The sequence below is a fragment of the Myxocyprinus asiaticus genome, chromosome 12 (genome assembly GCF_019703515.2).
Source record: "Myxocyprinus asiaticus isolate MX2 ecotype Aquarium Trade chromosome 12, UBuf_Myxa_2, whole genome shotgun sequence".
Taxonomy (NCBI): domain Eukaryota; kingdom Metazoa; phylum Chordata; class Actinopteri; order Cypriniformes; family Catostomidae; genus Myxocyprinus; species Myxocyprinus asiaticus.
In genome coordinates, this window is record NC_059355.1 from 42,374,473 (window position 1) to 42,400,314 (window position 25,842).

At 36.8% G+C, this 25,842-nt stretch overlaps 1 pseudogene; it reads right to left on the minus strand.

Annotated features, from left to right (window-relative positions):
* The window catches only part of LOC127448807 (immunoglobulin-like and fibronectin type III domain-containing protein 1), a 54,168-nt pseudogene that overhangs the window by 12,677 nt on the left and 15,649 nt on the right, over positions 1–25,842 (minus strand).

Consider the following 25,842-nt stretch of genomic DNA (forward strand, 5'->3'; position numbering starts at 1 on the left):
TAATATTTAAGTAAGGGCACTTACTTTGTAGAGATAGATTTTACTGTTTGGATCCTTCAACTTCATGTCGAGTTCAAATTCAGCTGTGCCGTCTGTTTTTACCTCAGTCTGTTTCATGCTGTGGACTTTCTCAACATATTTGTAGACAGAAAAAGAAATGGAAAACAGTGGAAATTTTCATATATGTTCTTAAAGCATTTTGAACTAAAATGCAACAATTCATAAAATTAATATATTCATAGGTTTATGTTTATTTCCTTCCCTTTTTGAAACTGGGTTTGTAAGTTAGCACAAATTACAAATCCTAAAGCAACAGAAACCTTAGCTTGCTCTGCCTCTCTTTACTTCTTCATCTGGTTTAGTTTTTTTCAGCATCCACCGGAAGTCTGTGACTCCAAATTCCAGACAAATGCATTCATATTCTTTCTTGTTTGCACTCAATAATACTTCCCAGAACCTTAGACTGATTTCTCCCTCTTTCCATGGCTTTTGTTTTCTCTTCACAACTCTAAACAAATAGAGTACCACACAGATCAGACTATTTGTTTTGGTTGCTGAGAAATGTATTATTATTATAATTATTATTATTATTATTATTTTATAATTAACATTTGTCTATTCAACTTTTCACTCAAATTGCTTTCCGGATCATATAATTTGTCAAGAAAGAAACTATTAAATTAGAAAAAAGAGTTAATAGTACTTAGTATGGTACAGTACTTCACAAAGCATAGTCTAACTGCTGAAAATTGCATTTTACCTCCAGGATATATTCTCCCTTCCTCTCATCATATCTTCTTTTATATTTATGTGGATCAGAGATATCTGTCTTGTAACGTCACCATGTGACCACTGGTGCTGGATCTCCAATCACAATAGCTTTGAAAAAGGCCACTTTACCTGCAAATTGAACAGAACAGCTATTTTTGACATTAAGTATTTACAATCATACCAGTCACAATCACTTTTGAGAAGAGCACCAGGCAAAGTAAGTAGTCAGCAGTTCTTTTTTAACAGTGCCTCCTCTTGACCAGTCTGAATCTCTTGTCTCCTTGTTCTAACCCTGCTAACAGAACTGCTGGTTTGTATTGCTTTTGTCCATTCTTGAATCACCATAGTGTAAAAAAGAAAAAATTTAAATGACAGCTTGGGTTGACTTCATCTTATTTCAGACTGATGCCAGAACAGGGATAAAAATAGACAAATTCTTTACTAAAATCAATTAAATAACACACATTTAAAATATATTTTAAAAGCCATTATCAAAATTAGATCCATAATAGTAAATCAAACCTTCACAATAAAATGCAACTCCATGTATAATATCTTCTTGGATAGTTAAGGCAATGTGCTTTCTGGTGAAATCAGGAGTAGTATTTCCAGGTGGCATTTTTTTCAACAAACTGTGTGATAATAACACCAGGCACTATGGATCTCTTTCTAATGGCCACTGAAATATCAAACATCAACAAAAACAATTTCATGACGTTCAATTTAGTAAACCACAAGAATCTCACCACATGAGGGCGATGTGTTATCATCACAGAATTGACAATCAGGGGTTAAATTAGGATTTTGGAGGTGGGGGAACCCTAAAATGGGGTGATGTCGCAATCATGCCACACATAAAATGCATGGGTGTCTAAATATGGATTTATTAATAGGCCTGTATTTAATTCATAGAATACGTTTTTTCTTTTTTTAAATGAATACATTTTACTGAGATAATGATTTGTCTGTCATTATTTATGTACGTAATTAATCCAGTGGCGTAGCCATGGGTGGGTCTTGGCCCACCCAAATTAGACCCAGGCCCATCCAGAATGTTAGAGTTTATTCTTTGACTTAAAATATGTATTTATAAATTAGTTTAAAAATGTAAAAATTCTGATTTCTGAAAGTGTGAAAGAACTTTTTGAATGTGCCACTTCATTGTTGTTAAGGAAAATTTGGTAAAAAAAAAAAAAAAAAAACAGAGTGAAAACATGGCCCATCCATTTTTATTGAGCCTCACCCAAAAGTAATTTCCCGGATATGCCCTTGAATTAATCAACTTAATTTTGAAAAAAATACATAATAACATGGAATATTTGGTTTAGTGTCTTACATTAGATGACAAAAAAAAAAAAAAAAAAAAAAAAAACATTTCATTAAGAATAATATCAAATGTACAGCTGGGACAAGTTACCTTCTTCTTGCCCTAGACTGGGGGTCATCTTATAGAACGTGTTAAATTAGGCCTAAATTGTGTTACAGTTTGAAAGTAAATGCACATTGTTCTTAACGGGGGAAACAAACACCTTCTACACAACTACCTTTTACTCAAATGATTAGTCTGATGATATACTAAGTTGTAATGAAACCATTTCCATTAAATTATAAAATAGTTTAAAATTCTTCACTTGTGGCGTGAAGAAGCATTTTCACTAGTGAAACACAAAATAAAAATAAATGCTGAATCAACATTTACTGGAGTGCACTCATAAATATACAAATAACAGTGAAAACTTTTACATGCCATTAGTTTAAAATATTTAATTAGATGGGAAAATAAAGTGGGTGGAGCCGCTGCACAATACGGAATGCCCGTAAACTGAACGCGCGTCTCATCATTGCATCAGCTGTTTACAGTGTAAATAGATTTGTTGTACTGAGAGCGATCTAGTTTTGTTTTTTGAGCTGCTGTTTTGAAAGCTGATGCTGACATTATCGAGCCCAACTGCCTCTGACGTTAGCGATTCGTGGTTCGATGCCAGCAAGCTTTTGGCTGTTGGTGGAATAGGGGCATAAGACAATGACTGGCTGGGACTGAATGCCAATGGGTGGCACTGGCCCACCCAGGCCCACACATACCAACGCTAGAGATTTACTCGCCAAAGGCAATTTTTTTCTTGCATTTGGAGCGTGTTTAGTTTTCATTTTGTACTCGGTTCACATGAATATCTAACAAATGTCGCAACGTTGACACGTATGACTGTTCTGAAAGAAACTCCTTAATTGTCTGCTACCTCTCGCTCTTTCTTCGGTCTGTTCTCTTTTGAAAATCCGACTTCGGCTTCATTTCTGTAGATATATTATTAGTAGTATATGACGTGTTCTCAGTTTGCACCGTGCACTGGTTGAACTTGAAGACCAACCACTTTCGTTTGGAGTGGGGTCGCCAACACGGCACAGAAGAAGACAAGGCAGATTTTTATGGATGGAAAACAGAATCTTGCAACGTTTTATTACCAATAGCATGCTATTATTATAATGTTTTATGATAATATCATGGAATATCAATTTAGCCTTTCTGGGCCTCCCTCCAGTGAGAAGAGTAGGTTAAATGTATTTACAGTAGGCCTATTTACAGTATTTACAGGTGACACCCCTGTAAATAATGCCTTTGCAGGGAATATGTTGTTTGCGTCTCACTGAACGCCTGTAATTTGGCTTTAATATATATTTTTAAACCATGTGTTACTTTTAAATGCTTAACTAAACAAATGAGTGACACTTGTATCAACAGAGTAGGTAGGCCTGTTAATTAATGGAAATATTATGCTTAAGAATTCGATGATTTTGTATTCATAATTATTTTCCAAAATATGCTAAAGACAAAAATAACTGTGGGATGCTGATGATTGAAAAACAAACAAACGAACCTGGATTAAGGTTACATTCACTGGTTCAAAAAAAAAAAATATTGTGGATTAGAAATAAATGAGCAGTGTATTGTGTTGGACAGAAGAATGCACAACTATAAGAAGATTCAAAATCTTTCTTTGCATTTATGGACTACAGTAGGTTTGGTTCATATTACAAAATAAATAAATAAAAAGAAAAATAGTTGTTATATTAATTATTGAGGTAATATGAATAAAGGATAATAGCCTATCATGTCTGACTTTATGCAAACTAATACAAACAGATGGTAAGACTGCTGATGTGTAATAGACTGCATGTCATCACGGCAAGGGCATAGCCAGGAAATTACTTTTGGGTGGGCCTCAACAAAAATGGATGGGCTAAGTTTTCACCCAACAATTGTTATTTTTTATTTATTTATTTATTTTTTACAAATTTTCCTTAACAACAGAGAAACGGCACATTAAAATAGTTCTTCCACACTTTTTTTTATTTTTTATTTTTTAATTTTTTATAAATATATATTTGAAATTAGAGCGGAGCACTTCTATATTCCAATAGGTTGCCGCCAAACTGCGTCAAAGCTCATTACCATAATGCCCACAACGCCCAAGACGCGCAGGCCACGGAAGCGCCGCTTTTCGCCGCCGTGAGACGCAGGCTGCCATAGAAAATGAATGACTTCCGGTCGATTTGACGCTCTCGACGCCTCTGGTCTGAACGCACCATAAAGCATAAAAAAGTCATTTTATTTGGGTGTGTAAGCTTTCATTTTGGTGGCATTTGAGGGGCACATCAGCAAAAGGGCAGGGACTTGAGCCCCCTCATGCCTGCTACTGAACGTGTATTTTACGTCTCACTGAACGGGTATTTTACGTCTTACTGTCTCACGGAACATGTCCTTTGCGTCTCACTGGACGTCTCACTGAAGTGTTGCGTCTCACTGAATATCTCACTGAACGTGTCGTTTGCGTCTCACTGAACTTTTACGTCTCACTGAACGTGTCTTCTGCATCTCACTGAACGTCTCATTGAATCTTAGTGATGGGTCGTTCATGAACGATTCGTTCATTTTTCACACACACGTTTTTGCTTCACCAATAATGTGTTTGAGAGTTTACTACTAAACAACAAGAAATATTTAAAAACTGTCCAAATTTGTGGAGACATTGAATGTCTGATAATTTCTTTTAATTAAATATTACCTTATTGTTTACGAATATCAGAGACCCCGGTTATTGAACTAATTAACATTCACCAAGAAAACGCTTAGACATTTTCTAAACATAAACGAGTCCTTTTATTACTTTCTGCTATCAAAGCAACTGCAAGCTTTTTTTCTCTCTTCCAAATCCATGTTTTCAATGTTTATTGTGCACACCTCCCGCTTTTTATGTGGCAAACTCGTAAAATCGCCCCTCTGTGACTCTTACTGCAACTCTTGTCATGTGGAGGGCCATGCGGCGCTTGACGCTGGCGTTGAACGGAGCGTTGACGCCTCGACTCAACTCATGTGAAATGCGCTTTACAATGACGAAAGAACATTATTGAAACACAAAATTATTATTATTTGTCTATTATTGTGGTCTTTTCTGATAAAAGCCATGCTCAGCAGTTTAAATAGGCTACTGTAGGAAAATGATACCGTAGATCTGCTTTGTGTTTATAATTCTTATACTGAAGTCAGTACATTTGTAGTCATGCAAGTTTTAATAAAGGAGAAGTTATTGAAACTCACTATTATTAGACTATTACTGTTCACTTTTTGGATGGAAAATAATGCTCAGACTGAAGGAAGACTATAGATCTGCTTTGTTCTTTTAATGTTTAAACACTATAAAGTCTCTTGGTAGATTTTGGTCATGACTCACTCATAGCACATAAGATACTCATTTGTCGCCACCTAGTGACATTTCCAGAAGGGGTCACTGAACTAATCAGTTAATAAAATTGAACAAATCTGTGAAACAGAAGCAAGCCTCACCAAAATACTCTTTATTTTGCAGCTAATTCTGCACAGTTGTAAACTTGAACAAACTTGAATCACTAAAATAGCTGGAATTGGTGCTTTTAGTTTATTCTTTAAAAAACAAATATCCCCAGAAAATGTTTTCATGGACCAGTGATTGTCTTACCTTTTTCGCCCCTCATGAGTTTGCATCCCTGTAATTTGTTGTGGCATTGCAAGAACAAATCTACAAATTAGTAAAGAAGCAAATTTGTTGTTTTTTCATTACCCATTTAGCGCTGTTGCCAACTGTGACCTCACACAGCATAGCCTACCTATGTGATTTTTTTTTGCATAGCTGAATTTCAAACATTACAAGTAAACACGATACTAAGACGGACAGAAAACATGGACAAGTTCTTGAAAAGGAAAAATATTGATGATGGTTAGCCTATGTGGGATAGTGGTGTGCCGTAGAATTTTTTAGTTGTAAAAAGTGTGTCGTGGCAGAAAAAAAGGTTGGGAAACACTGCGCTAGGAAACCTCTGCTGCGCGAGCAAGGTCATTCTTCTGCCTTTACTCGTGCGAACATCTTTTAATTTTGTTAGTCGTGGGGCGGGCTCTTAGTGTTTTGTGTGTAACCTCAAATTTAATTGGTTATTCCCCTTTCCCCTAAATTAGTTGTGATTGGCTCCCTTTTACTATGAAGAACCATAACAAACTCACCTGTTCTTCGTGAGAGACATGGCTTCATCAAGAGACCCTCTGCATGCGAGTCATTATTACTTTTTTCATTGCTATTTTTTTTTTTCATTTAATAGGGTTGATTTCTTACTATATAATGTTTATCTTTGCCAGACACTTTAAAAACAGTAAGTTTACTACCAGTTTACTAGCTAGCTGTTGCATTCTTGTGATGTTAGGTAGAACTACATAGAACAATTTATCTTTTATAAATTGTAGTACTCCAGTAATAAGACTACAGTAAGTGGCAAATCGAGACAGTCAGTTCAGCAGGATGGCTGATCAACAAGGGAGGTGTGTGCAGAGAACATAGACGGCTGGTTATTCAACATTTTATTTTAACATTATTAGTTTTGTATGGTCATCTGCTTGATCCGGTCATAAAACTCTGAGTGGGCCAAATATCGTCCAAAAATATTCAAAAGAGATCTGCAATTACTCAGGTCAAGTGCCTTGGAATAAAGCTCTGGCATTACTTCATCATCTTTATCTAGCATCATGGCATACTTTGAGAAGTCCACAGAACTTGGAATAATATATTTTACATCATGTTATTTTCAACAAGTTATTTTCATGGGAGAAACTGTAAGATTAAAAATAAAAACATTATATATAAAAAAGTGAAATTGAATTTTTTGGTGCAATATACTACAGCTATTAATGACAGTTTAGGCACAATTCAGGCCTAAAAGCATAGCTGTGGGTCACGTGTATGTAGGATGGAAAGCATATAAAACAAAATCAACCATGCATAATGACAAGATGGCAATATCTAGGCTGATAACAAAAAAAAAGAAAAAAGAAAAATGCTTTCTCTAAAATGTTTATATTGCATGCTTATTTATATGTACAAGTAATTTACTTTTTTATCTAAAGTGACATACATTATGCAAATTAAAGACAGTCCCCTAATAGCAACTTTGAAATCAGTGGTTTAAAGTCACCAATGTAGACATATACATTTTGCAACATCCTGTTAATAAGGCTATGATTTATTTTCCTGGGCTCACAACTTTTCAATTAATTATAAAGTGTCTTGCAAAAAGTCAGATGATATATTATATTATATATAAATAAATGGAAGTTCTATATAATAACATCACAAGAATGCAACAGCTAGCTAGTAACCTACCTGTTTTTAAAGTGTCTTCCAATGCACGTAGATTTACGTGTGCTCTGGAGTACTGGTACAGCACTATGCAGACACCTGCAGGACAAACACGAAATTACACCTGATACAATTTAAACACCTATAGCTATTAGCTACACTATATGCTAAAACTTTAATATCAGGATACCTATGTTTTATTTATTTTTATTTTCACAGACAAGTCTAATAATAATAATAATAATAATAAATATAGCTGCAAGCAACAATACAATTATAGCAATAAAGACAATTATCGGCAGCATGAGCAGCGAAAGAAGCATCGTGACACATTTTAAGTTAGAATTCTGATGAATGCTGTAGGAGTTAAAGATAAAAAAGCAAACATCCATGTTTCTCAAGATACATTACAGTTCTATTCACGTGTACTAGCTGCACATTAAAATCTCTATCATCGGCAGAACAAAAGTGCTTGCTCTTTTGGCTATTAGTACATTGATAAAGAGCATTTACTCGAGGTTGTGCAGAGGGTGTTAAGTGCAACATTGCACACTATACATTGTTTTGTGTATTTTCAAGCACTTTGCAGGATTTTTTGGAAAAAATGGGAAAAGTCAGTTTTTACAACCATAGAGTTATATGCAATACATTTATAGACATCTATGCAATATTTAGTTTAATCCAATTTAAACAAAAAAAAGTTTTGATTATTTCCATGACACTAACTTAATTGAAAACAATTTGTCTAATTGATTGAAATATTTCAAGCAAGCACATTTAGCCATTGTTTACTACAGGGCATCCAGAATTCACAATGACCCCCCAGGGCAAGGTCCTAAAATATTTTCATTTTACTAAGCAAATGTAACAACCTTCATTTCTCTTTGGTATTTTTTTGGGGATACATTCGGTACTTTCAAATTTGTTTGTGAAACAATTCTAAACAACAAAAATATATTTGCTAATATTTTCAGGCATAGTCTGCAAATAATCAGCAGTTTTCAATTTCATGTTGATTGGACAAATGTTATAGGAGTAAAAGCAACAACAAAACGTTTACATAAAATCAAATCATGGCCAACCAAGGTATCATTGTTCTCTTCATATCCCACACAATCTAACAAGACCAGTCTCACAAAAATGCAAACATATAGCCTCAAGTCCATTTTGGTGTGCTCAATGTCAAATTTGTTGATGATTGGCCAATGGCTGTCATGTTTCTCAATATATGCAACTGTCCTCATGATCAGTGATGGCAACTCCCACAAAGACACCGAATGCAAAGACACTGCATGCAAATTTTGAAATTAATCGGACCAACATTAATTTATGTAGAAGCAGATACCACTTTTAAAATTCATCAGCAAAAGTTTGCCATGTTCTCTTTTATCTTAAGAAATGTACTAATCACGCTTCTTATTTTGGTGGTTTCATTCTGATCGGACAAATGGCTTTGAAGCAATTTGCTAAAGTAGTTTCTGAACTATTTTCAAAGTTGCAACAGGCCATAAGGCAAACCATAGCAAATATGGTATCGCTACGCTTGGCAAGTCCTCCTGAACTTAACGAGACCAGTCCTGTGAAAATAGACCAATGCCACTAAAAGTTATAAGCTTACAAATAAAAAAAAAATAAAAAAAATTTTCCACCACTAGTGGCGCCAGACCCAAACTTCACAGGCACCTTCAGGGCATGGTCCTGATGACACATACAATGTTTCGTAACGATACGTCAATGCGTTCATAAAATACAGCATTTGTGACAAAATTCAAAAAGTCCGACGCCCAAAATGGTCGAAATGTGAAAATTGGGTATCGTTTGAGAATGTTTCACTGAATCTAAAGAGACCAGTTTTATAATTTTTGGCCAAAACGTTCGAGTTATAAGCCAAAATAGCCGTTTTTTTCTATCTTCTGATCAGTAGGGGGTGGTGTGGCGAAATGCTGCAGGTGACTTCAAGGCATGATGTCGATGACACATACCAAGTTTTGTCACAATCCGTCAAAGTGTTGCAGAGATACAGCATGAAGCCCATTTTGGCGTGCCCGCCATCAAATTCGTGAAGTAATTTCTCAGGAACGGTTTCAAACATTGAAAGAAAAAAGAGATAACTTTTGTGTAGCTCTATCTCATGATCGCTTTAAAACAATTTTGGTGGAAATCGGACAAAAATTGTAGGAGGAGTAACGGAAAAAATCTTTTTCCCTAAAATTCAAAATGGCGGAAAATCTAGTAGGAATCTCGAAACAAAGGTATGCATTCGACTCAGTGTGAGCTCAGGAATCAGGGGAAAAATAATTTTGTCTCTAGGGCTTACAATTCAAATGTTAATAGTGTAAACATGAGTGAAAATTTGATCTGTAGGTGGTGCTAAAAGGTTTGAGTTACAGACTCAAAATTTGATGTGGTGTAAGTTCAGACTGTCCTCTAGCTATGTGCAAGATTTCATAACTTTCCTGTGAACGGTTCTATGGGCAGCCATAGACTCCCATGGCAGAAGAAGCATAATAAGAACACTAACGATGTTAGCCCTTTCAGGGCTTGACTCCTAATAATGAAATGCATAAAATAGTTGCATAACAGAGTCTATATAAATGGTTGAATAGATTAATTAGTAAACAAATAAAGTTATTTGTGTAGACTAGTTGGTAACAGCAAAGTGGTGGCATGATTGATGCAGGCAAACTGTATAAATTAAAATCAGAGAGAGAATACAAAAGTAAATATACTGCATGAACATACAAAAAAACAAACAAACAAACAACAAACAAACAAATTATATATATATATATATATATATATATATATATATATATATATATATATATATATATATATATATATTCAGTTGTGCTCAGAAGTTTGCATACTCTGGCAGAAAATGTAAAATTTTGGCATTGATTTTGAAAATATGACTGATCATGCAATTAAGGATAGTGATCATATGAAGCCATTTATTATCACATAGTTGTCTGGCTCCTTTTTAAATCATAATGATAACAGAAATCACCCAAATGGCCCTGATCAAAAGTTTACATACCCTTGAATGTTTGGCCTTGTTACAGACACACAAGGTGATACAGACAGGTTTAAATGGCAACTAAAGGTTAATTTCCCACACCTGTGGCTTTTTAATTGCAATTAGTGTCTGTGTATAAACAGTCAATGAGTTTGTTAGCTCTCACATGGATGCACTGAGCAGGCTAGATACTGAGCCATGGGGAGCAGAAAAGAACTGTCAAAGGACCTACGTAACAAGGTAATGGAACATTATAAAGATGGAAAAGGATATAAAAAGATATCCAAAGCCATGAAAATGCCAGTCAATACTGTTCAATCACTTATTAAGAAGTGGAAAATTCTGGGATATCTTGATACCAAGCCAAGGTCAGGTATACCAATAAAGATTTCAGCCACAACTGCCAGAAGAATTGTTTGGGATACACTGGAAACCCACTGGTAACCTCAGGAGAAATACAGGCTGCTCTGGAAAAAGACGGTGTGGTTATTTCAAGGAGCACAATATGACGATACTTGAACAAAAATGAGCTGCATGGTTGAGTTGCCAGAAAGAAGACTTTACTGCACCAATGCCACAAAAAAGCCCGGTTACAATGTGCCCGACAACACCTTGACACACCTCAGCTTCTGGTACACAGTAATTTGGAGTGACGAGACCAAAATTGAGCTTTATGGTCACAACCATAAGCGCTATGTTTGGAGAGGGGTCAACAAAGCCTACAGTGAAAAGAATACCATCCCCACTGTGAAGCATGGTGGTGGCTCACTGATGTTTTGGGGGGGGGGTGAGCTCTAAAGGCACAGGGGAATCTTGTGAAAATTGATGGCAAGATGAATGCAGCATGTTATCAGAAAATACTGGCAGACATTTTGCATTCTTTTGCACGAAAGCTGTGCATGGGATGCTCTTGGACTTTCCAGCATGACAATGACCCTAAGCACAAGGCCAAGTTGACCCTCCAGTGGTTACAGCAGAAAAAGATAAAGGTTCTGGAGTGGCCATCACAGTCTCCTGACCTTAATATCATTGAGCCACTCTGGAGAGATCTCAAACATGCGGTTCATGCAAGACGACCAAAGACTTTGCATGACCTGGAGGCATTTTGCCAAGACGAATGGGCAGCTATACCACCTGCAAGAATTTGGGGCCTCATAGACGACTATTACAAAAGACTGCACACTGTCATTGATGCTAAAGGGGGCAATACACAGTATTAAGAACTAAGGGTATGCAGACTTTTGAACAGGGGTCATTTCATTTTTTTCTTTGTTGCCATGTTTTGTTTTATGATTGTGCCATTCTGTTATAACCTACAGTTGAATATGAATCCCATAAGAAATAAAAGAAATGTGTTTTGCCTGCTCACTCATACATATATTACCAATTCTCCAAGGGTATGCAAACTTTTGAGCACAACTGTATTGGTTTGGTTTGGTTTTGTGATAATATATATATTATCATAACACCAAACCAAATAAATTCACTTGGAACAAAGTGTAATTGATAATCCCAATTGATTTTTCTCAAGGAAGGATTATAGATTAACGTTTGTCATTGCAGTGACTGATGTCAAGGACTTTCTGTGACCTTTTGTCTTCAATAAAATCTTGTAATAATTTTGATGGTTCCTTTGAATGTGTACACATTTCCAACCCGTTCTCACTCCGGAGGTGTCAAAAACTGCCGCTTAAGAGCCCAGCGCTTCATTTCATGATCAGATGGCTTAGTGTATTTATGCTGTTTAAGTCATTATTTTGGTAACTTTTTTGGGCTGCAATCTCAAGACAACTGCACTTTCAGCAATGACACAATAAAGACAGGATTTTAACTTACCTCCTTTTTCTTCCGCTGGCTTTGACATTTTGAAAATGTTAGCACTTTCTTAAATTCATAGTGTGTAGTGGTTACACTGTCTTAAAAAATCAAGAAGAAGAAAAAAATCACTCTCTGTCTGACAATATAGTGCAATATTCTATTCCTACACAATTCTTCTCTTACACAGACACTTATTATTGTTGTTGTTAAAAACCCAAGTTATTACAAGGTGTTCTATCATTAAAACTTTTTAAAATGTTTGTTGATACTCCAACCCAATGAACTGCATTGAGTCATAACAATTTCTTGATGCATAGAGGTGTTTTGAGTATACTGTATATGATGTGTAAATAAAGTATGTGAAACTCCATCTGATGGCCATATTTCCTTAACTACCTCACTAGTGTGCCATGCATGAAATGTCTGCACCCCTCACCCAGACAGAAAAATTAGGGATATACTGAAATATAGAGTGCATGCTCTCAACTATTTCATAACAAATCTAATCTATGTTGAATTGCATATTAAGATGAAAACATGAATAAAATTGTTTATCATCTACTCACACCTTAAAGGGATAGTTCATACAAAAATAAAAATTCATTCATTATTTACTCACACTGATGTTGTTCTAAACCAGTATGACCTTTCTTTATCGGTACACAAAGGGAGGCATTTGGAAAAAAGGTTTTGTTCAGTCATGTCATACAAGTTAACTTGTCTAGTTAAATAGCTACCAAAAATTATGACTGTGAGTCACTGCCCTTTATTAACCTATTAAGATATATGAGGAGTTGATATTATACATATTGCAAGTAACACAAGACTGCCATAAACTGTTTGTAATGTAATGTTGTAATGTTAAAGTTCACACAATCCTTACCAAGGAGTTTGCAAGCCACAGGGGGCTAGATATTACCCCTCCAGTTCTAATAGGTCACATACCTTATCAACTTATCATAGATCCAGATGTGCTACCAGAGATATTACACTTTAGCTCATAATGATTTTTGGGGGGTGTAATTTTGGCTCAATTAAATATATATATATATATATATATATATATATATATATATATATATATATATATATTGTACATAATTTAGAAAAAAATTAATAAATAGCAGAGTACCAAATTTTATAATATATAATATAATAGTTTTAGCCCAAATATTTGAGAATTCAATTTAAAATATGAGGAGAACTACTATTTAACAATTTAAAAGAAAACACTGTAAACATAAAACTACTTCCACTGTTGTTAAAAATAAGAAATAACATAATTTTAAAAAGGTTTAGGCTTAAAACAAGAGAAAAAAAAAAGAAAAAAAAAAAGAAAAAAAAAATCTACCAATGAAAAAAATGACAAAATACACTTACTTTATTTTCAAGATTATATTACAGTATATTACATGATGAGTTGTAAAATAAGCACAAAAAAAAAAAAAAAAAAAAAAAAAAAACTGATGTTTGAAGGTATCACAGTAGCAGTATCAATAATATCAATATCAGTAATATAACAGGTTATCTTTTGTCTGGCAATATTCCCTCAGATTTAGGGACTGTGTCAAATTATTATGTTATGGGATGTGCTATATATACTGTCTCCTCATACTGTATTCCAAGTTCTTTGGTCAACGAAATGGTGCTTCAGATTGGGCTTTTGCAGAGTGATTATTAAATAATTGGCTTTGTACACTATCCTTTTATCTGTGAATTCCTTTTAACAGATTATCTGCTGACATGTCTTTGCATAAACACAATAATTAGAAACAACATGAAGTGTATGGGTATGTTTGGAAAAGCATGGTAGCATCTTAGCAGCACATTATTTAGCAGTATGCAGTATAAACGTGTACTGTGCACGGAATACCCAGAAGACCTACTACATTTGCCAAAATCCGCAGTATTATACAACAGTATATGAGAGAAGACGATATGGGATATACTGAATCCAACAAAACTATGTGCTCAAGTTGATCTTCTGTTTCCAGTTTAACAATGAGCTAGTGCAATATAATAAAATAAATAAAAATCTGCTCTCCAGAGGAGGGACTCTGTTATAAAAGGCAGCGGAAATGTTGAGACCTGCTTTTTTATTCAATGTGTTCATCTCAAGGGTGGAAGACATACATATTCTATGCATGAAAATAAATAAATAAATAAATAAATAAAAATCACATTTATTTTCAAAATAAACTTCGCAGCATTCATTTATCACTAAATATTTGGGTTTTGACAATATCGTTGAAGGTCATTGTAAAATGAATGGATTTTGCAAAGAGGGTGTCCGCGTGAGGGTTAGACAGCAGAAGGGCAGCAAATTCAAAAGCGTGGGTTCACGCGGTCTTGGCAGAGACAGGGCCGTTGGTCATCATGGCCAATGGATCTTGAAGACACATTAAACACACACGAGGGATGCCCATTGTCCATGATGGACTGTGAACTGTGTGAAGTACGTGATGCCGCTTTTATAAGAGTGATGACGAGGCGGTATCAAAATCTTTCTAGCAAGTCAATCCACTGTCGGCCATCTTTAGAACGCTCTCGGGAGGCTGTTTCCATTCATGCCAGTGCAGCTCCTATGCTTGAATGGAGAAAGACCAAAATCTCAAAAACGGTAGGTCAAGATTACAATCGAACATATTTCAAATCAGCAATAAAATCTGACAATACTGGAATCATAAATCGTGATACTTTACCTCATATTACGCAAAAAAAACCAAAAAAAACATTTTTATTGCTAATGCGCATGTGCGTTCTAAAGTTGATTGACAGGAGATGTCTGTATCTAAAATGTAATTGGCTCTTTTATCTGTAAAGTGGGACTTCCTTTCTACATCCGTTGACCGTTGGGCGCACAGAGCTCCTTGGTTGAGCATTCCAATTTCTCCAATTAATTTTAATAGAAGTGGCCCATCTCTGCTAAATAATCTCTGGCAGAATCGAGTAATTTCAGGTAAGCGTCGTCACACGCTATCACTAGTAGCGTGCAGCCCTTCTGTAGTGCCTATGTATATAACAGACCTTATTCACGCCAGTGTCATAATTTATTTTTAATGGGAATGACAATGAGGCCGTGAGGAATAGACTGTCTCTTCAACCAAACTGTACTGCAGTTTCAACAGTGGCAATTTCACAGGGCCAGCAAAGCCTTCTCTGCTGGCATATCATGCCTAATAAATAAATATTTTTCATCCTTTCATTCTCATTGACCTTTTTGCCTAAGTATTTTCAATTGCTTTCCACTCCTAATTAATCTACAAACGAATAGCAAAAAACTAAAAAATTTACCCAATCAGAATTTACTCCTCGATGCTTACAAGCAAAGTGTGACATCTATTTCACAAATCGCATGCCCGAAGCCAAGCTCCTTAGCTGAAGCAGCGTGTGAGTCTGAGCTCCACCCCATCAGGCCTTCAGAATTTCCACAGAATCCCTCAACACTGCAGTGAATAGGCATCTAAAGTCAGATTATCAGATTCATCAACCAATCAGACTGATTTATAGTCCATGCCTTCTAGCTGGCCTTGAGTGACGCAATCACGCTTTAAGTGATGTATGTAATTTGAAAGCGAAGAGCGTGAGATCTTGCTGACGAGTCAGCTGTCATCACTGCTGGTATTGCCATTGAGAAAGAAATCCTTAAAGATTTAAAAACCTGAGATGTTCTGTATGATCGTGCAGTTGATTAATTAAACAGGAAAGGAGGACTGATTTTCACTTCAAGCAAATTGGTAAGTGCTTTTTGTATTGTTATAGCAACATCAGGAGTTTTCTAAGTGTAAATTAGGCTGCTTGAGCATTCAGTGTCGGATGAAGTTTTGAAAAGTAACCGTGTACCCTGACAGATTGTTTTTATTGCAAGCAAAATTTTAATCGCAAATATTATTAGAGATATTTTTCTTGGTATTAGACCTCCTTGGTTCTATCTTTTGTGCGTGGATGTGTTTTTAAAATGTCAATTGGTATTATTAGTTGACTGCCACATAATGTATGATGGGCATAGGGTGTCTTATTCATTGTGAAACTGTGTTTTCTTAATGGCATGAATCGCACTGAAGGCCTAGACTTAAAATGCACGGGCCACGGCTGAGTTTCAAGTGTTTCTGGATTGTTCCACGGACAAAACATTGGTAAAATATATGTCCAAGAACATTCAGCATACAAAGAACTCCAGACAACATGAGTTGTGGAAAATCAGATGTGATCTAGGAGCTTTATACAGCTTTATACCGTTCGTGCCATCGAAGAGATGGTAAATCTATCCCTCACAGCCTCGTTGTCATTCCCATTAAAAATCAAAGATGGCGTTAGCGTGACTAAGGTCTCTAGAGTTCGAGTCATAGCATATTGTAATCTGACATCTGAAATGAATGTAGGTAAGCAGCAGGTAGCAACTGAAAAGCATCCTAGATAATCAACATTTACAGAGAACATTATCATAAATAAGCTATACCATACAGTAGACCAATCCACTACAATCTGACATAGACAGTGTTTTCTTTTTTTAAAATAACACAAAACATAATTTAACACATGGTAATAATTATATACCATGATATGGTAATATCTAAATATAAACAAATACAATGTATAGTTCAGGTTATTAAAAATAGCCCACTCTCTTTTGTAATGTACAATATTACAGTTTATTTGTTCATTGAGATTTTTCCCAATTTATATACTGTATATATATATATATATATATATATATAGTCAGGATTGGGAGGGTTACTTTTGAAATGTATTCCACTACAGATTACAGAATACATGCTGTAAAATGTCATTTGTAACATATTCCGTTAGATTACTCAAGGTCAGTAATGTATTCTAAATACTTTGGATTACTTCTTCAGCACTGGTAGACTTTTTTCACTTGTTTTAACTATAAAAACTCTGCCAAAATACACATTAAAAATACATTCTCTGAAAAACCTAAATATCTTATGCAGTGTTGCTTCTAAAACAAGATAAATCAAATTGATCTTGTTTTAAGAATATTTAGATATTTTTACAGGAAAAAAATACAAACATTATCATTAAGAATACGATTTTTGCCCTAATATCAAAGGTCTTACTAGAAAAAAAGAAATTATGATCCAACGTGAATTTTCTTGATATAAAATATGATCGTGCCTGGTAACATGCATGTAAAATGGCTAGAAATAGCATTTCAGCTTAGCGTAAAGCTGACAATTTACACAAGGTTTATTTCTATTTCTTCTGCTCCAAACTTACTTCAAACTCTCTTCTCTGTCTACTCGTATGAATGTAACACATCATAAGAAAGTGTTTCACCGCTGTTCAAATGCACTTTGGATCGCATCATTTATATGTATAAATGTTTTCCATCTGAAAGGACTAAATATTAAATGAAACAAATGACAATAAAATGCAAAGTAATCTCTTCAGTAATCAAAATACTTTTTGAATGTAACTGTATTCTAAATACCAATGATTTAAACTGTAACTGTAGTGGAATACAGTTACTTATATTTTATATTTTTAATACGTAATCCCGTTAAATGTTTTGCGTTACTCCCCAAACCTGTATATAGTTATGCGGTGTGTAACTTAACACCTTTTACCTTATTTTTTATTATTCTCAGGTTATGTAAAATAAGTCGAATCTGGCCTAAATTGTAAGCATTTTAAAATAATTCTTACAACCTAGACAGAAGACTCTTTGTGGTATGTTCTTGCTCACAATCTCAAAACATCAAAAATCAAAGCCTCGGTAGGCAAATTTCTTATAATCAATACAATTCTATTTATTGGTTACAATTTCTTTTTTTTGCAGTCAAAATGATTTTAGGTAAATACAAGGAAAATATAAAGTACAAAGATCAAAAAAGTTTTTCTATCAAAGGCAATATCAGCAAGGCATCTATTGTCAGAGATACTGTTCAAATGAAGCAGCATCTGACGTAATCATCATTGCATCGTCTTTTATAGCTGTCCTGTCTATCAGTAACTGCCCAGTCGGTGTTGTCAATTGTAACTTCGAGTCCACCTCCAAAAATCTCTTTAAATAATCTTCGCTTTGCCTCCTCTGTCGATGACGATGAGTTTTTCTCTGCTGTTGTCCATGATGCCTTGCCTGCAAAACATAACTTTATCCATGGTATATATATATATAAGTCGGTCTAACTTAAAACATGTTTTCTCTCAGTCAAATAAAATACTTGTACAGCAAAACAGTCTCGTCTTTATCTTCTTGATCTCAAATTCAACTCTGTGCCACCAGCTCTTGCAGCTGGGTCATAAATCTAAGTCTGCCAACCATTTTCTCTCTCTGCTCTTATCTCCTTTGGCCGATATCTTGTCAGCACAACTTGTTCAGATATGCCCTATATACAGTAACATGTTCACTCTGGTCTTAACTGTATATAATAAATTATGTTTATCTTATTTAATACATCCAACATAATGGGTAAACATGTAGTATACAAATGTTATATTCATGTTTAAATGTGTAACACACTTTACAGATAACATCAGTTCACTCATAGTTTCATGTATCTTTTGTAAACAATATATTATATGTAATACATTGGCCAATGAAATAAATGAAATAAATATATAAATATTAATATATTTGAACTAATATTTGAAATTTAATGTCAGCTGATTTTTAAATTGACATTGTTTCCTTAGTCCACAAGAGGGCGCAATAAATACATAAACCATTCAGCACTGGCATATTATTGCATAGAACATTCCTATCTTAGCTGTTTAAAAAAAAAGAGCATTTCATTTTCAACTAATGTGCATAAAATAAATAAATAAAACGTTTTAGTCGGTCCATATTCTCAAATGTTAAGACAAAAGTAAAATGAGGGGGGAAAATGCTTCAATAGACAGTTCACATTGTGTTACACTTGCACTGATTCCTACTACTTCCGACTCAAGCTTCATAATAACAGCGAAATAACACACTGTTTTTTATTCAGTACAGTTGTATGTAGAGTAGCAATATTCACAGATAGCAGTGATATTTGGCTGAACTCAGTGGTGAAGCGGCTCAGACTATGAGCACGGGCAAGGGGCTGTTCAAACAGATGGAACACAACAGAATGGAACAGAACGCGAGGATCTCGAGACATACAAGTTGAACATCTTTCCTGACAAAGCATATCAACAACTAATTGCTTAATCTGAGAAATGCTTATAAGAAAGCAAGACGCAATGGCCAAAGACCTCCACCAACTGTAAGGGGTTGTTCACACCGAACGCTTTTGCAACCATCCATTTGTTTTTCTATGTATATGCGCACTAGACGAACATCTTTGTTTCACTTTGTTTTTGTTTATTCAGAATCTCGTGCAGGAGCGCTGTTTTTTAGATGCTATCTCTAATTTAAAAGCATATTGAGACACCTGCTTTCTGTTAAACTGTATTTGCTGCACTGTGTCTAGCCTTTTTTAGTGCAAGAATGTGATCGATCTGAAGTCATCGTATTGCAGTGAGGATAAAATTTTTTTATTGAAATCATATGCGTTTCTGATTTGTTTATACGTTTCTCTCGGCTGCATGAAGATATTAATTTGCTTTCTCAATTCACTAGCTTTAAATATGCAACTTAGCTGGCTAACGAATGCATACACGCTGGATATAAACTAATGCAAATAGATGGTAATAGATGGTAACAATCGTGACATTTAAATTTATTTGGGTAGGACATGCGTGTATTTTTAGTCACATTGTTCTATCCGCTTGAGGTTAGCTTTAATGTTAGTGTCCTCTCAGCCTTGTCGGCAAACATACTGCTGTTCTCTACTAATGCAGCATCTAGTCAACAAATTTATTAATTTATAATGATATGACAACGTGTACTGTAGTGTACTGTATACATACCTTTTCGTTGTTGATGTTTTAAGTCCTCATCTGAAGTGTTTCACTCCATGCAGAGTGTAGTCTCACGTGTCAAAACAAACACCACAAGGCATCAGTGAAATGATCCCAGCCGCTCCAGCACTGGACACAACGGGAAAAAACTATCGGTGTGGATTTTTGCCAATAACCGATAGTTCCAGAAATCTGTTATTGGTGCCAAATATATCAGTCGACCTCTAAAATATATATATATAACATACCGTGTGAGGATGTGGCGGTTCATTCCAAACTTCCTCAGCCGTCTCAGGAAGAAGAGGTGTTGATGAGCCTTCTTCACAACGACTTCAGTGTGGATGGACCATGTGAGTTCCTCAGTGATGTGGACACCCAGGAACTTGAAGCTGCTGACTCTCTCCACCGGTGCTCCATTGATGGTGATGGGGCTGTGTTCTCTGTCTTTTCTTCTGAAGTCCAGAAGTGTTTAAGTCCAGAGCCCGGAGTTTCTCATTTAGCTTGGAGGGCACTATGGTGTTGAATGCTGAGCTGTAGTCTACAAACAGCATTCTCACATAAGTGTTCTTTTTTTCCAGGTGGGAGAGAGCAGTGTGTATTGTAGATGCAATGGCATCATCAGTGGAGTGGTTGTTGCGGTAAGCAAACTGCAACGGGTCAAGAGAGAGAGGCAGCACAGAGCAGATGTAATCTCTGATTAGTCTCTCAAAGCATTTGCTGATGATGGGGGTCAGAGCAACAGGACACCAGTCATTTAAGCAAGTTATTTTTGATTGTTTTGGAACAGGCACAATGGAGAAACAGAGGGAAAGGTTGAAAATGTCCGTAAAAACACCAGCCAGTTGGTTCGCGCACGCTCTGATGACGCGGCCCGGAATGCCGTCTGGGCCCACGGCTTTACGGATATTCACCCGTCAGAAGGATCGGGTTACATCCGTTACAGAGACGGAGAGTGAACTAACCTCTGTAGCTTCGGCCGCGAGAGCTCTCTCCGCGAGGGCAGTGTTATTTCCCTCAAAACGAGCATAAAAAGTATTTAGCTCATCCGGGAGAGAGGCAGCGGTGTTCATGGCAGAGTTTTTATTCCCTTTAAAGTCCATGATGATATTAATTCCCTGCCACATGCTTCTAGAGTTGGTGGTGTTAAACTGTCCTTCAATCTTGCTCCTGTACTGGCGTTTTGCTGTTCTGATAGTTTTTCAGAGGGCATAACTGGCTTGTTTATGCTCCTCCGCGTTCCCGGAATTAAAAGCGGAGGTCTGCACATTAAGTGCAGCGCGAACATCGCTATTAATCCAAGGTTTCTGATTCGGATAGATTCTTATTGTTCTGGTCAGAACCACGTCCTCCACGCACTTTTTGATGAAACACATTACGCTATCAGCGTAAAGCTCGATGTCGTCATCAGAGGCAGACTGGAACATCTCCCAGTCCGTGTGATCAAAACAGTCTTGTAGTATGGAATCTGATTGGGCCGACCAGCACTGGATCGTTCTGAGGGTGGGTGCTTCCTGTTTCAGTTTCTGCCTGTAAGCGGGCAGAAGCAGAATGGAAGAGTGGTCCGATTTGCCATATGGTGGGCGAGGGAGGGATTTGTAGCCATCCCAGAAGGGAGAGTAGCAATGGTCCAAAACCCGGTCCCCTCATGTGTTGAAACTAATGTGCTGGTGGTATTTTGGTGCGACTGATTTTAAACTGGCTTTATTAAAGTCCCCGGTCACAATGAACACGGACTCAGGGTGTGCGGTTTCCTGCTCACTTACAATCCCATACAGTTCCTTGAGTGCCCGGTCTGTGTCGGCTTGTGGGGGAATGTACACAGCTGTGATAATGACCGCTGTGAACTCCCTCGGTAGCCAGAATGGTCGACACAGAAGCATGAGAAATTCCAGATCAGGAGAGCAGAAAGACTTGATAGAATGTACATTCCTCTGATCACACCAGGATTTGTTGATCATAAAACATACACCACCACCTCTACTTTTACCTGAGAGGTCTTTCGCTCTGTCCGCTCGGTGCACAGAGAAACCCGCGGGTTCAATGGCTGAGTCTGGAATCTCCGCAGACATCCAAGTTTCTGTTAGGCAGATAATGCAGCAGTCCCTTGTATCTCGTTGGAAAGAGATCCGTGCTTTCAGCTCGCAGAGCTTGTTATCCAGAGACTGAACATTTGCCAGTAGAATAGTGGGTAGCGGGGGTCGATTTGCGTGGCGTCTTACTCTGATGAGAACGCCGGCTCTGTTTCCCCTTTTCCTTTTGTGTTTCCGCAGCCGTGCTGCCCAGACAAAGGGCTCTGCTTGCGTGTTTGTAAACAGCGGGTCGGCATTGAGAAATTTGAAGTCCAGTTTACGGTGTGAAATTGCTGAACCAGTGTCCAAAAGTGTTTGTCTGTCGTAGACAATAAGGCAGACAACATCCAAGACAAAAAACATAAGAATTGTGAACAAAACAAACAAAACATTACTATGTTGTGTCGGAGCTCGCAACGCAGCAGCCATACTCGCCGCCATCTTGAGTTCCCCAAGAGATCATTTGTAAGAGATCATTTGATGTCCATGACACGATTGGACCAAATTTATTGTTTTAGACATCAATGCCAAATTATGAGATCATGTTGCATTAATCCAGTAACTTTTTCTGATCATTCGATGGTGACAGCTAGTGTTTTTATCAATTTCTTAAAGAGAAAGAGTGCATATTGGATTTTTAATAGTGCTTTGCTGAAGATTCACATTTTAAACAGTGTTTTGATTTTTGTTTTTTTGTTTTTTTTGGAAAGAATGGAGAAGTAAAAAAATGCATGTATTCTAGTATGCAACAGTGGTGGGACATCGGGAAAAATCTAATGTGTAAACAATACCATTTCAATATCACTAAGAGCATAGCAAAAAGAATTAAAGCACTTGAATATGATACTGTTGAACTTCAAAGTTTAATTGAAGTGACAGGGGAAAAATAACATTTTAAGTCTCTAAAAGAAAAGAAAACTGTATTACAAGATCTGTTAGGATTTAAAGCACAGGGAGCATTGATTAGATCTAATTTTCAAAGCTTTTCTGAAATGGATGCTCCATCACAGTTTTTTTTCAGCTTAGAAAAGAAAAATGGCCAAAGTAGATCCATTCATTGTCTTAAGTCTGCAAATGGACAAGAGCTTACTGGACTATTGAGTTCTATGAAGAGCTCTATAAAAGCGAATATGAGGAAAATCAAGAGCTGTGTGAAGAATTTTTAAGTGGCTTACCTCAAGTAGAGGAGTCAGCCAAAGCAAAACTAGTAACGGAGTTGACTGTGGGTGATTTACACAGAGCCTTGCAAAGCATGGACAGAGAGAAACTGCCTTTGAGTTGTAGGCGTGCAATTTTAACTCTTTTGCCTAAGAAACTTGACCTGAAAGAAATCAAGAACTGGAGACCCGTGTCCTTGCTGTGTGTAGATCTAAAAATCTTTTCAAAAGCTTTGGCAAATAGGCTGAAAAAGGTGATGGGGCAGATCATACACATGGATTAGTCCTACTGTGTACTTGACAGATCAATCACTGATAATACTGCTTTAATTAGAGACATTTTTGATGCACAGTGCATCCGGAAAGTATTCACAGCGCTTCACTTTTTCCACATTTTGTTATGTTACAACCTTATTCCAAAATGGATTAAATTCATTATTTTCCTCAATTCTACAAACAATACCCCATAATGACAACGTGAAAGAAGTTTGAAATCTTTGCAAATTTATTAAAAAGAAAAAAAGAAGAAAAAAAAAATCACATGTACATAAGTATTCACAGCCTTTGCTCAATACTTTGAAGCACCTTTGGCACCAATTACAGCCTCAAGTCTTTTTGAGTATGATGCTACAAGCTTGGGAAGTTTCTGCCATTCTTCTTTGCAGGACCTCTCAAGCTCCAACAGGTTGGATGGGGAGCGTCGGTGCACAGCCATTTTCAGATCTCTCCAGAGATGTTCAATTGGGTTCAAGTCTGGGCTCTGGCTGGGCCACTCAAGGACATTCACAGAATTGTCCCGGATCCACTCCTTTGTTATCTTGGCTGTGTGCTTAGGGTTGTTGTCCTGTTGGAAGATGAACCTTCGCCCCAGTCTGAGGTCCAGAGCGCTCTGGGGCAGGTTTTCATCAAGGATGTCTCTGTACATTGCTGCATTCATCTTTCCCTCGATCCTGACTAGTCTCCCAGTTCCTGCTGCTGAAAAACATCCCCACAGCATGATGCTGCCACCACCATGCTTCACTGTAGGGATGGTATTGGTCAGGTGATGAGCGGTGCCTGGTTTCCTCCAGACATGACGCTTGCCATTTAGGCCAGAGTTCAATCTTTGTTTCTCATGGTCTGAGAGTCCTCTAGGTGCCATTTGGCAAACTCCAGGCAGGCTGTCATGTGCCTTTTACTGAGGAGTGGCTTCCGTCTGGCCACTCTACCATACAGGCCTGATTAGTGGAGTGCTGCAGAGATGGTTGTTCTTCTGGAAGGTTCTCCTCTCTCCACAGAGAAATGCTGGAGCTCTGTCAGAGTGACCATCGGGTTCTTGGTCACCTCCCTGACTAAGGCCCTTCTCCCCCGATCGCTCAGTTTGGCCAGGCGGCCAGCTCTAGGAAGAGTCCTGGTGGTTCCAAACTTCTTCCATTTACGGATGATGGAGGCCACTGTGCTCATTGGGACCTTCAATGCTGCAGAAATTTTTCTGTACCCTTCCCCAGATCTGTGCCTCGATACAATCCTGTCTCGGAGGTCTACAGACAACTCCTTGGACTTCATGGCTTGGTTTGTGCTCTGACATGCACTGTTCACTGTGGGACCTTATTTATACAGGTGTGTGCCTTTCCAAATCATGTCCAATCAACTGAATTTACCACAGGTGGACTCCAATCAAGTTGTAGAAACATCTCAAGGATGATCAGTGGAAACAGGATGCACCTGAGCTCAATTTTGAGTGTCATGGCAAAGGCCGTGAATACTTATGTACATGTGATTTTTGTTTGTTTTTTATTTTTAATAAATTTGCAAAGATTTCAAACAAACTTCTTTCACGTTGTCATTATGAGGTATTGTTTGTAGAATTTTGAGGAAAATAATGAATTTAATCCATTTTGGAATAAGGCTGTAACATAACAAAATGTGGAAAAAGTGAAGCGCTGTGAATACTTTCCGGATGCACTGTAGCCAGACTGACAGGTCAAAAATCTGGTTTAATCTCTTTAGACCAAGAAAAAGCTTTTGACTGGATAGAACACCAACATTTATGGAATGTTCTTAAGAGTTTTGGTTTTCCCAAAAAATTTATCAATATGATAAATGTGCTATATGGTGACATTGAAAGTGTTGTCAAGGTCAATGGTGGCTTAAGTACTCCTTTTAAAGCTCAAAGAGGAATTAGACAAGGATGTTCGCTTTCAGGGATGTTATATTCTACAGCAATTTAACCATTTTATGTAAATTGAGACAACTTATAGATGGTGTATCTTTGTATGGTGAGCAAAAATTGTATTTATCTGCATATGCCAATGATGCGATGGTGGCTGTTAAGGGAAAAGATGATATAAGAAAAATAAAAATAATAGTGGAGGATTATGGCAAATTATCATCAGTCAAAGTGAATTGGAGTAAATGTGCTGCATTGGAAGTAGGTGGGAGAAATGAGGAAAAACCAAGATTGCCATGGGTTTCAAGTGGAGTTAAATATCTGGGAGTTTATCTAGGTGATGAGCAAACTG